Source organism: Rhinatrema bivittatum, chromosome 7 (genome assembly GCF_901001135.1).
Source record: "Rhinatrema bivittatum chromosome 7, aRhiBiv1.1, whole genome shotgun sequence".
Taxonomy (NCBI): Eukaryota; Metazoa; Chordata; class Amphibia; order Gymnophiona; family Rhinatrematidae; genus Rhinatrema; species Rhinatrema bivittatum.
In genome coordinates this window covers 217,378,264-217,390,474 of record NC_042621.1, presented here as the reverse complement: position 1 = coordinate 217,390,474, position 12,211 = coordinate 217,378,264, and the positions used below count along the sequence as shown (strand labels likewise).

Sequence of the window (12,211 nt, the reverse complement as noted above, 5' to 3'; positions counted from 1 at the left end):
TCTCCTGGCGATGCCAGGTTCTTGCCAATTGCTGCTGTCCGGTTCTCTGCCTGCTGGCTCCCAGCTCAGCTCCTGCTGCTTTTATGCTTCTTTATGGCTCTGTGAATTTGATCTCTGTTGTACCCATAATCTTTTGCAGTTCAGGCATGAAAAGGAAATGCTTGGCAGAATGGACACGTCATGGCTTAAAATCACAGAGCCACAAGGAGCTGATAGACATGGCAATAAATGGGCAAGGAGCTAGCAGGTGGCAAGGTCCAGAAGGTGGCAGGAAAAAAGAATGGAGTGATCTGATGTTCTTTCCACCTCTCATCCTCCCCTGATACTATAACTATCCTCTCACCAGCAAGAGGAGAGCATATCAGAAAAAAAATGCTTGTATTCTGCTGGTCACTAGGTTGGATGAGTGCATTAAGGAGAAAGATGTGGGGATGAATGAATGCATCAGAAGGTGATCGGGTGTGCGCAAATGCATCAGAATGGGGTAAAGGGTGAGGTAGGTGAGTGTCAGGGCATGAGAGATGAGTGTTTCAAAAGGGGATGAGGGATGGGTGAGTGTATTGGAACAGGATGGGGAGCAGGTGAATGAATCAGGGACATGGGGATGGGTGCCTGGGTCAGGGAGAGGGAGGACAGGGGGTGGGTGAATGGGGAAACATTTTCAAAGCAGCCACCAGTAAAAAGTTCATGGCCATACTCTGAGGCGATCCCCAAGTTGTTTTCTTTCCTGCAATCCCCTGGTGTAGACATTTTCGAACATGCTCAGGCACCTGTGTGTCTTCAGTTTTCCGCAGAATGTCACTCTCCTGCTGTCTATGCCCGAACACTCCTGGGACTTATGCAGAATAGACTTGATGAGGAAAGTTTTCAGAAAGATCTAGCAGGGTACCTAAGGAGTTGCCTAGTTAGATCTGCGGGGATAAAAATTGCCCCTTGTTGAGCAGAGTAAAAGGGCATTTTAGGAGGCAGGGTTAAGTCAGCGGAGGGGAAATATACACACACATTTAATTTTCAACATTACACATGTATTTTTAGGCATGCAACTGACCCACAGAAGTAGCAGGTGTGAGGCAGGTTAGAGAAAATTATCCCTTAATTTCATCAGTCTCTAATTTTCTCTTATACTCCAACTTTTATTTTTATTTATTTGATTTTGTGCTGTCTTTATTTGTAGGTTATTCTTGCTAATAATTTCCATATAAACTTTATTTAGGATTAACTATGTAATAATCCAGCCTTGTCCTTTGTTTATTTCATACCAGAACTTCCTACTTCTGATTAAATTGATATTCGTGGGAACATTGATATGATGTTCTCATGAATACCCCACTCCCCCCCCCCCCCATGCCAGCAAACATTGCTTCCGCTGCTAATTGTAAATATTACCTGCAATGTTTGGTCTTATGCTCTGCTTCCCCCCCACCAAGTTGCATTCCCCCTGTTCAATGTACTTTCTTGTTGCAAGTTATATGTAAACCGATATGATGTTCCCACGAATACCGGTATATAAAAACATAAATAAATAAATAAATTGTGCTTGGCTCGCTTACCAAAAGTTTAACCATTGGTTACATCTAAATTGATCTAAAATTAACGGGTGGGTGGCAGACCCTCCTGGAAGAACAGACAAATAGGGCAATTAGAGTTGGTTCAGTTCAGATTCATTGGTTTTATAGGGAAATGAAAGAATCAGGCAAGGTATAACCTGTGCCTGCATTTTGAGAAATGTTAAGGTGGCAGTACTGGGAAATAATTATTTTAGATAATTTAGTTGGTACAGTGCAAACTAGGCCATATTGTATAAAACATGCTTAGAAGGATAAAGTTTATAAATTGGAAGACAATTTTAGAATTGCAGAAAGCCATCAAAGTTTTAACTTTGCAGAGATTGAAAGGACACATTAACAAGCACATGATCTCTCAATTGGAGCCCCGCTCGTTAACAAAACAGTTGTATGTGATGATAATGTAGGCGCTAAATGAAAGTTGGTACTGTAACAGGAGGTATTGCCAGTGATTATTGCTCTCCTCTTTGGCAGTTCTCTAAGTATCAGCAGAGCTTTTCCGGGATGCAGCAGAGGGCCACAGCAGGTGTATTTGGTGCCCTAGGCAAACCTTTGGTCATGCACCCCTCCCACAGGTATCTATGGATGGCAGCTCCAGCACTATGCTCCCGGCACAGCACTCCCTTCTTTGCAGTATGGCTGTGGCGCAGCACCCCTCTGTGCCTCACGCAGGGGGAATTTTGACACCTCTAAACTTTTGGTGCTCTAGCAACCACCTAGTGTGCCTAGTGAAAGCGCCAACCCTGATGCAGCATTCCATCGGCTTAACTTGGCCCCCAAAGTAAAGAGATGATAACTGTTGACTATATTTATTTTTCTCCAAAAGTATCCTCTAGGAAAATTTCAACATACTATAGCACAGGAACCCAATAACATCCTCCACATTCATCTTTCTGTACTTCTCACCAGATTGCAAAAGCACCTTCTCTACCATAGAACAAAGAGCCTTACCTTTAAAATCAGTATCCATCCTATCAAGTAGCTCTTTTGCTTCCTTAAATCCTGTGGGCCGGATTATAAGAGGTACGTGCAACCCGGCACGCACAAATATACGCCTGATTTTATAACATGCACGCGCAGCCGCGCGCATGTTATAAAATCCGGGGTCGGCACGTGCAAGGGGGTGCACACTAGTGCACCTTGCGTGAGCCGAGCCCTAGGGGAGCCCCGATGGCTTTCCCCATTCACTCCGAGGCCGCTCCAAAATCGGAGCGGCCTCGGAGGGAACTTTCCGCCCCCCCACCTTCCCCTCCCTTCCCCTATATAATCCGCCCCCCAGCCCTATCTAAATCGCCCCCCCACCTTTATTTTGTAAGTTATGCCTGCCTCTGGCAGGCGTAAATTGCGAGCGCTGGCCAGCTGCCGGCGCGCGATCCCCCAGCCTAGTGGCCCTACTGAGGCCTCTGGCCATGCCCCCACCCCACCCTTTTTTTCAAGTCCCGGGATATATACGCGTCCCGGGGCTTTGTGCGCATCGCCAGGCCTATGCAAAATAGGCTCGGCGCGCATAACACCCCCCTACGCGCGTACGGCTTTTAAAATCAGCCCCTGTGTCTGTGAGTTGAATGAGAGGACTGTATGCTTGTGGGAATTGACAATGGCAGGGACTAGTGTTTCACTCTTTATGCTGGCATTGAGGATAAAACCAAGACCTTTACCGGGACTATTATAAATTCTAATCTGGTTTGTTTAGCAGGGACGAAAGTTTAGTGGTTGGAGCACTGGATGGAGACTCAGGAGATTCTATGAGCCATGAGGTGGAGACTTCTCTTTGTCACTCACTCTCTGTGTGATGCTGGGCAAGTAGCTTTATCTCTCTTTTCCTCTGGGACCCAGTTGAAAACAAGGTGTTTCTCTTAATTTGGCTTTGCTGGTCAACAAATGAAAAAAAGCAGTGTGGAGAATTCTGGAAAGAAGTGAGTTTCCCACATTCCTTCCAGAAATAATGAAGCTTGCTACAAGAACTGAGTTTCTGATTTCCTGGATGAGTCCTGTGGTTTTCTATGCCACAGGACTGATCCAGCTCGTGGATCTCACGTGTGGTCATGCTGTACTTAACTGACAAGCTTCTAGGCCACTGAAATGTAGACATGATTATCAAGTGACATACTCTTCTTACAGCAGAATACTAATCCCCAGTTTTCATTAGAGAGAAGCTTATTGTGAAGAAGATGAACTGGAAGTTAATACAGTAACAGAATAACCACAAAAGTAAAGATTTGACTGGGAACACTCTCATGACCCCTTTGATACTCACATGCTCTGAAATCCCTAATCTTTTGTGGCTTTATAGAACTCACATGCTCTGAAATCCCTAATCTTTTGTGGCTTTATAGAAAAGTAACTGGTTAAATGATAGGAAACAGAGAGTAGGACTCCATGATAAGTTCTCTCAGTGGAGGAAGGTGAGTAGGGATCTGTCCTGGGACCTGTGTCATTCAACTTATTCATAAATAACTTGGAAAAGGGAGCAAACTAAATGATCAAATCCCATGCAGACTGTGAGAAACTGCATAAAGACGTTATGAAATGGGGGAACCGGGCATCTAAATGAAGGATGACATTTATTGTGGATAAATGCAAAGTGATTCACACAGGGAAAAATAACCCCCATTTTAGGTACACAGTGCTGGATTCTATATTAGGAGCAACCACCCAGGAAAAGGATTTTGGAATCATTGTGGAGAGTATGTTGAAATCCTCGGTTCCATGTGCAGCAAAAAAGCAAACAGAATGCTAGGAATTATTTGGCAAGGATTGGAGAACAAAACAAAAGAGCAACATAATGCCTCTGTGTAGATCCATGGTGTGACCACACCTTGAGTATTGTGTGCAATTCTTGTCATCCCATCTCAAAAAAGGTACAGAGAAGGACAACAAAAATGGTAAAGGAGATGGAATGGCTCCCTTATGAGGAAAGGTTAAACAGGTTAGGGGTCTTCAGCTTGGAAAAGAGACCACTAAGAGGAGATGTGATACAAGGCTATTAAAAAAGATAAATAGGGAACAGTTATTTACCCCTTTAAATTATACTGAATTAGGGGACAGTCCTTGAAACTAACAGGTAGCAGTGGATGTGGCCATAGCAACTAACATACAGGCCGATACAGAAAAACGCGCGGGCGAGCCGGCAAGTGCCCGCTCCCCCGACGCGCGCCTAGGCCACTCTCCTGGGTGTGCGATTCAGGAAGCAATAATATGCAAACTAGGGCCCGTGGTAAAAAGGAGGCGCTAGGGACACTAGCACGTCCCTAGCGCCTCCTTTTTGACAGAAGCGGCGGCTGTCAGCGGTTTTGACAGCCGATGCTTAATTTTACCAGCGTCAGTTGTCGAACCCGCTGACAGCCACGGGTTTGGAAAAGGACGCTGGCAAAATTGAGTGACCGTCTTCCAACCCACGGGCCGCGGGCAGATTTTTTTTTTTTAATTTTTGATTTTTTTTTATCTTTGGGGCCTCCGACTTAATATCAATATAATATTAAGTCGGAGGGCGTACAGAAAAGCAGTTTTTTTCTGCTTTTCTGTACACTTTCCTGGTTTCGGCTGAAATTAACTCCTGCCTTTGGCAGGCGTTACTTTCTGTATCACGCGGGACTAACTAATAGGCTCATCAACATGCATTTGCGTGTTGCGGGCGCTAATAGTTTCGGGGGGTTGGCCGTGCATTTTTCACGCGCTATTATCCCTTACTGTATAAGGAGTAAAAATAGCGCGTCGAAAACGCGCGGCCAAACGATGGCTAACAGTGCGCTCTACCTGAGTGCACTTTACTGTATCGGCCCGTTAGTGGGATTTAAAAAGGGTTTGGACAAGTTTTCTGGAGGAAAAATCCATCAACCATTATTAACCAGATGATGCCAGGAAACCCAGTATGCTTTCTGGATGTGAGCAACGAGAAATTGGATCTTTGCAATAGGCCACTATCGGAGACAGGATACTGAGCTGAATGGATCTTGGTCTGACTCAGCATGGCACTTCTTATGTTCTAATGTTTTGGGCATTCTCTTCATGTACTCTGAGGTTTTATTTTTATTTTTGCTTTTTGTATTTAAAAGAATGAAATTGATCACCTTGGTGAAACATCTTAAAAAATCTTTAACACTAAGATATGTCTTTAGATTTGCAGTTTATTGCTGTTCTATTCCACTGAGCACTATTCGAGTCTAAAGAAAAACAATTCACCTTTAAACCTCTCTCTCTATATAAAAGGCTTGTGTCGGTCACACTGTCGTGTCCGTCAGTGGCTACCAGCTAGACTCTGAACAGTGGAAAGGGCAAAGACAATGTGCTCTGGCTGCAAATTCCTGACTCTCAGGTTCCCACAGACAGGCACAGGCAGGAATAAACACACACGCAGAGGGTCCACCCCCACTCAGTTACTCCCCCCCACAAACACACACACACAGGTTTCCCCCCCCCCCCACAAGTTCCTACACACACACACACACACACACACACACAAGCTTCCCATACACACACGCAGGCACAGGCTTCCAGACACAGACACACACACACACACGGGCTTCTGCGCATATACACACAGATTCCCATACATATAGACTTCCACTTATACACATACATATACACACGTGCGCGCAGGCTCCTGCTCCCCCTCCCCCCCGGTTCATATTTGCACGCACACGTTCTCTTCTTCAGACACCACAGGATAGGTCTGGAGCAGCCCTCTCCTTCTTTGGCTGCCACAGGATGGGAACTGCAGCAGCCATCCTGCAGGCCTCTTTCTGGGGTCAGGCTGCCCTGATTGTGTGACCCCCGAGTCCAAAGTGGGTGGGCCATGGCTATGCTGTTGTTGTGAACTGTGAACTGTTTAAAAGACAGGAAACAGAATAAGACTAACTGGTCAGTTCTTTCAATGGAGGACAGTAAATAGTGCAGTGCCCCTGGCATCTGTACTAGAACCGTGCTTTTGAATCTTGTTGTGAAACAATCACTATTTAGTGCTCTCTAGAGTTGGGCGACAAGATATGTCTAATATACTGTCAATGTAATTTACAGAGAGGTTCCCATGCTTGCTGTTAATTTCTTAACAAAATAAAACAATATTTATCATTTTCACTTTTAAATCTATAGCTGTTAGGGGCCAAACAACCTGAGCAATGTTGGGTAGTTTTTGCTAGTATTTATTTATATTCTGCCATTCAGGCACTTCAAACCAGGTTATACTCGGGTACTGTAGGTATTTCCCTGTCTCTAGAGGGCTTACAATTTAGGGTGCCCTATTTACCAACCCTTTGTCCCATTAACATAGAAAGGGAGAAAACCTTTAGTAAATAAGTCCCTAATTCACTAAAGCTTTTTTCCCATTCTGTGTCTTTGGAAAAAACAGCTTATTGAATCAGGCCCTAAACCTATATTTGAGGTAATGAAGGGTAAAGTGACTTGCGCATCGTCATATGGAGTGGTAGTAGGATTTGAACGCTTGCTTCCATTGTTCTCAGTCAACTGCTCTAACCACTATGCTGCTCCTCTACTCTATGGCAAAAATTGAAAGTGCAAGATCCATTTAGCCTGTTAAAGTGTTTGCACATAAATTGACAGCAGTTAAGAGAAGGTAAATCCAGTCATGTGGAATGTAACATGCCCATGAAAAGCAAAAGTGCAACTCTGAAATACCAGGAAGCCATACTGGAAATCCATAGACACCAGTTCATGTAGTCAGTTTGAGCAAATATTATGAAAACAGTTGTGTGACTAATCCCTAGAAAGGAAAACACATTTTACTGAGAACTAGGATCACATTAGACTTACTTTAAAAAAAAACAGCAATGAAAATAATGCTTTTCAAGTTGACTCTTGGAGAATGCTCAGCAGGATTTATTTGTGAAGTTTGTGGAAGTTGTATGTGTTTATATAAGAAAAGCTAAGAGTATATTTATTCTCTGCATCCAGCCTCCAAAACCTCTTCGGATTGGAATGCTCTGATGAAGCTACAGGAAATAGCACAGGGTTCTCTAACACTCGGCCCATGAGCCCCAATCCAGCCCACCAAGGGTTTCCATCCAACCCATGGGTTGCACTGTCTTGTGCCAGCACCAGCAGCTGTGCTGAAGCCAAAAATGAAAAAAAGCCCAGAATGTCGCCATATTGCCAGCAGAGGGAGCCCTGTGCACCTCTGCCAGCTGGAGGGGGAGGAGAGACAGAGTGGAGATGCTGGGGGAGATGGAGGGGAGAGACAGAGGCGCAATACTGATGCGGAGGGAAGGGGAGGTGAGAGACAGTGGGCGAAGCTGAGGGAGAGGGGGAAAGGAAATGTGAGGGGGGAAAAGAGAGAGAGAGAGAGAGAAGAGATGCAGCTGAATGGGTGAAGAGTGAGAGAGATTGAGTGAGAGCTGCTGCTGAGAGGGAAATAAGACAAAAGGAAGATGCTGTTGTGGAGGGGGGAGAGGGGGGAGGGAATGGAAATATCTAGGGCAGTGTCTGCAGCTCCTGCTAGGACAGCTCTAGCTATATAGTAGTAGTCAGTTAGCTAGGAGGAGGAGATGCCTGAGGCTGGGGTTTGGGAGCACTGGGAGAGGATAAGGTTGGGAGAGAGAAGTAAAGAGGGAAGAGAATACAGATTGTGAGGGGAAGTGGGAGATGAAATATGAGCACAATTGGGAAAGTGAAGAGGTTTTGGACAGCAGAAAGGTAGATTTGGAGAAGAGGAAAATGAAAAGTGAGATGAGAGAGAATGTTGACAAGAGGTGGAAAGGGAGAGAGAAATGGAGGAGTCACGTAACGAAAGGTAAAATTGAAAGAAATCAATCTGTCAAAAGACAGATGAGGAAAGATTGCTAAATGTTATGATAGGGAAAAGCCCTGTAATAAAGGTAATTATTGGAATATGTAACACGTTGCAGTATTACAACTATTACATTTTCTGTATAGGGGAGGAGCTGAAGAGAGGGTTAAATAAGTTTTGGATTGAGTGACAACTTAAAAGAGCTAATTTAAGAAAATAAAAGTTATTTTGACTGGTACAGTAAAAACTATTTTTAGAATCTCAACAGGAGGAGATGATTTGATAATTTTGTATTTCACATCTGGCAACACTGTTTGCACCAACCCTGCATGGCCTCCCATGCACTGCAATCCACTCCTCCTCCTCCTCTTCCTCATCACGCCTCCTGCCATCCACCTGGCCAGAATGAACTAACAGACAATGAAATGCTAAAAGAAATTAGGGAAGCCAACAAAATCAGCAGTACAGTAATAATGGGTGATTTCAATTACCCTAGTATTGACAGGGCGAATGTTACATCAGGACATTCTAGAGCAATAAAATTCCTAGATGAAATAAATGACTCTTCATGGAGCAGCCGGTACAAGAACCTACAGGAGGGGAAATTATTTTAGACCTAGTCCTTAGTGGAACACAGGATTTGGTGTCAGAGTAACAGTATTGGAGCCACTTGGAAACAGTGATCACAACATGATCAAATTTGATTTACTAACTGGAGGGAGCGCAAAAGAGAAATCTACTATGACAGCATTTATTTATTTATTTATTTCGAAGTTTTTTATATACCGCGGCACGTTAATAACATCACCTCGGTTCACAATCAACAGTAAATTAGCAACAAGCTTTACAATCAAAAAGAGAATAAACTCGTGAGTACATAATAAATCAATTAAGAACAAATTTAAAGACATAGTTAAGCACATAGATAAGACATAGTTAAGCATTTACTTTCAAAAAGGTGACTGATAAAATTAGGAAAATGGCTAGGAAAAAACTGAAAGGAGCAACTGCAAAGGTTAAGAGTTTAGCGCAGGCATGGATGTTTAAAAATACCACCTTGGAAACTCACAACGGATGTATTCTACGCATTAGAAAAGGTAGCTAGCTCGGGGCGGAGTCAGCCCCAGAAGAGGAGGAGTTGGGGCGGCACTGCGGCCGACTCCGTGAAGATTTCCCAGACAGCGAAAAGCACGCATGCTTTTTGCTGTCATTTTCGCACTGCCGGCTAGCGCAGGACCTCCCCCCCGTTTCGCTCCCCCCGCCCCCTGTTACCGTGAGATTCACTATGCCTTGTGGCATTAATGAATCCAGCCCTAAATGACTACCTGCATGGTTGAAAGGTGAGGTGAGAGAGGCTATAATACCTAAAAGAACATCTTTCAGGAAATGGAAAAGGGATCTAAATGAAGAAAACAGGAAACAGCAAAGGCACTGGCAAGTCAGATGCAAAACATTGATAAGAAAAGCAAAGAGAGAATTGGAAAAGAAATTTGCTGTGGATGCAAAATATCACAATAAAAACTTTTTCAGGTACTTTCGAAGTAAAAAGCACGCTAAGGAGGCAGTTGGACCATTAGATGATAAAGGGGTAAAAGAGGCACTTAGGGATGACAAAGCCATAGCAGAGAGACTAAATAAATTCTTTGCTTCAGTATTCACTGAGGAAGATGTAAGAGAAATACCCATGCCAGAAATTGTATTCAAAGGTGATGATTCAGAGGAACTGAAACAAATCTCATTAAACCTGGAAGATGTACTAGGGCAAATTGACAAACTAAAGAGTAGCAAATGACCTGGAATAGATGGTATACATCCCACAGTGCTGAAAGAACTACTAGAAATGTGTAAACTATCAATAACAACATCTATGGTACCTGAAGACTGGAGGGTTGCCAATGTAATGCCAATTTTTAAAAAGGGATCAAGGGGTAAGCCAGGAAATTACACACCAGTGAGTCTGATGTGTGTACCAGGCAAAATAGTAGAAATTATCATAGAGAACAAAATTGCTGAACATATAGAAAAGCATAGTTTAATGAAACAAAGATAACATGGATTTAGCCAAGGGAAGTCTTGCCTCACAAATTTGCTACAATTTTTTGAGGGCATAAATAAACTTGTGGAGAAAGTTGAGCCAGTTGTTATAGTATATCCGGATTTACAGAAAGCATTTGACATAGTCCCTCATGAGAGACTTTTTAGGAAATTAGAAAGTCATGGGATAAGTGGCAGCGTCCTATTATGGATTGCTAACTGATTAAAAGATAGAAAACAGAGATTAGGCTAAATGGTAAATTTTCCCAATGGAAAAAGTTGACTAGTGGAGTGCCCCAGGGATCTGTTCTGGGACTGATGCTTTTTAATATATTTATAAATGACCCAGAAATGGGAACAAGTGAGGTGATTAAATTTGCCCATGACACAAAATTATTCAAAGTTGTCAGATACAAGAGGTTTGTGAGAAAATGCAAGAGGACATTGCAAAACTGTGGAGACTGGGCATGCAAATGGAAAATGAAATTTAATGTAGACAAATGCAAAGTGATGCACTTAGAGAGAGTAACCCAAATTATAGCTACAAAATGCAAGATTCCACATTAGGAGTCACCACTCAGGAAAAGGATCTAGGTGTCATCACTGAAAATATGTTGAAATCTTCTGCTCAGTGTGCAGCAGCAGCCAAGAAAGCAAATACAATGCTAGAGATTATTAGGAAAGGAATGGGAATAAAATAGAGAATATCATAATGCATCTGTATCGCTCCATGATGCGACCTCATCTTGAGTATTGTGTTCAGTTCTGGTCACCACATTTCAAGAAAGTATTAGAAAAGGGTACAGAGAAGGGCCATGAAGATGATAAAGGGGGTGGAACAATTCCCTTATGAAGAAAGGCTAAAGAAGGTTGAACTCTTCAGCTTGGAGAAGATGGCTGAGGGGAGATTTGATAGAAGTCAATAAAATGAGTGGAAAGGATGAAGTAAATGTTATTCAGTTTACTCTTTTGAAAAGTACAAAGAACAGGGGACTCAAAATGAAGTTACCAGGTAATACATTTAAAACTAATAAGAGAAAATATTTTTTACTCAATGCATAATTAAGCTCTGGAATTCATTGCCAGAGGATGTGGTGAAAGCTATTAGTATAGCTGTGTTTACAAAAGGTTTGAACAAGTTCATGGAGGAAAAATCTAACCATTATTAAGAGAGAGTTGCAGAAATCCACTGCTTCTTCTTGGGATAAGCAGCTTGGAATCTGTCTACCCCTTGGGATCCTGCCAGGTACTTGTGACCTGGCTTGACCACTGTTGGAAACAGGATACTGGGCTTGATGGACCTTTGGTCTGACCCAGTATGGCAAGCATTACGTTCTTATGTTCTTATGACAGCACTATGTCATTTTCTACCTAATTGTTAACCAGTCTCCTCCTTAAGAGAGAGAAAAACATTTCAATGTGGCCTTTCACATGAAAAGGTTGGATGCTTCTGATGTAGAGAGTGGGGCTAGAAGAAGCAAAAGCAACGAAGGGAAAAAAGGAAAAGGAAGGTCTATCTTGGCCAAAACTAGTCAATGCTGGCCATTAAATGCAACTACCTGAATCCATAGCAGGGTGCCTCTGAGAAGAGCTTTCCAAAGCATTTGGGCTTCTTTGTTGAAGGCCATCTGGCCATATAAATGAGTTACTTGTGCCGCAATGTTCAAGCCAAGGTTAGCTTCTTTATTAGTGACTCCCTAGATTGTTGTTTGTTTTTTTTTTAACATCCTAAAACTGAACAAGGCAACCTGTTGGCTGCATATGGTCCTGGACAACTTAAAGAGCCATCACTGTATTTATAACAGTAGCTAGTGCTGTAAATCTTAAAAAAAACAAACAGCTTTCTCCCTATCACCAAATTTTGTGTTAT

The 12,211-nt window shown here is 43.0% G+C and overlaps 1 protein-coding gene across 4 annotated transcripts in view; it reads left to right on the top strand.

The window, feature by feature from the left end:
- SLC16A12 (solute carrier family 16 member 12) overlaps nucleotides 1-12,211 on the top strand; it is a 145,582-nt gene that overhangs the window by 82,898 nt on the left and 50,473 nt on the right. The window lies entirely within an intron of this gene.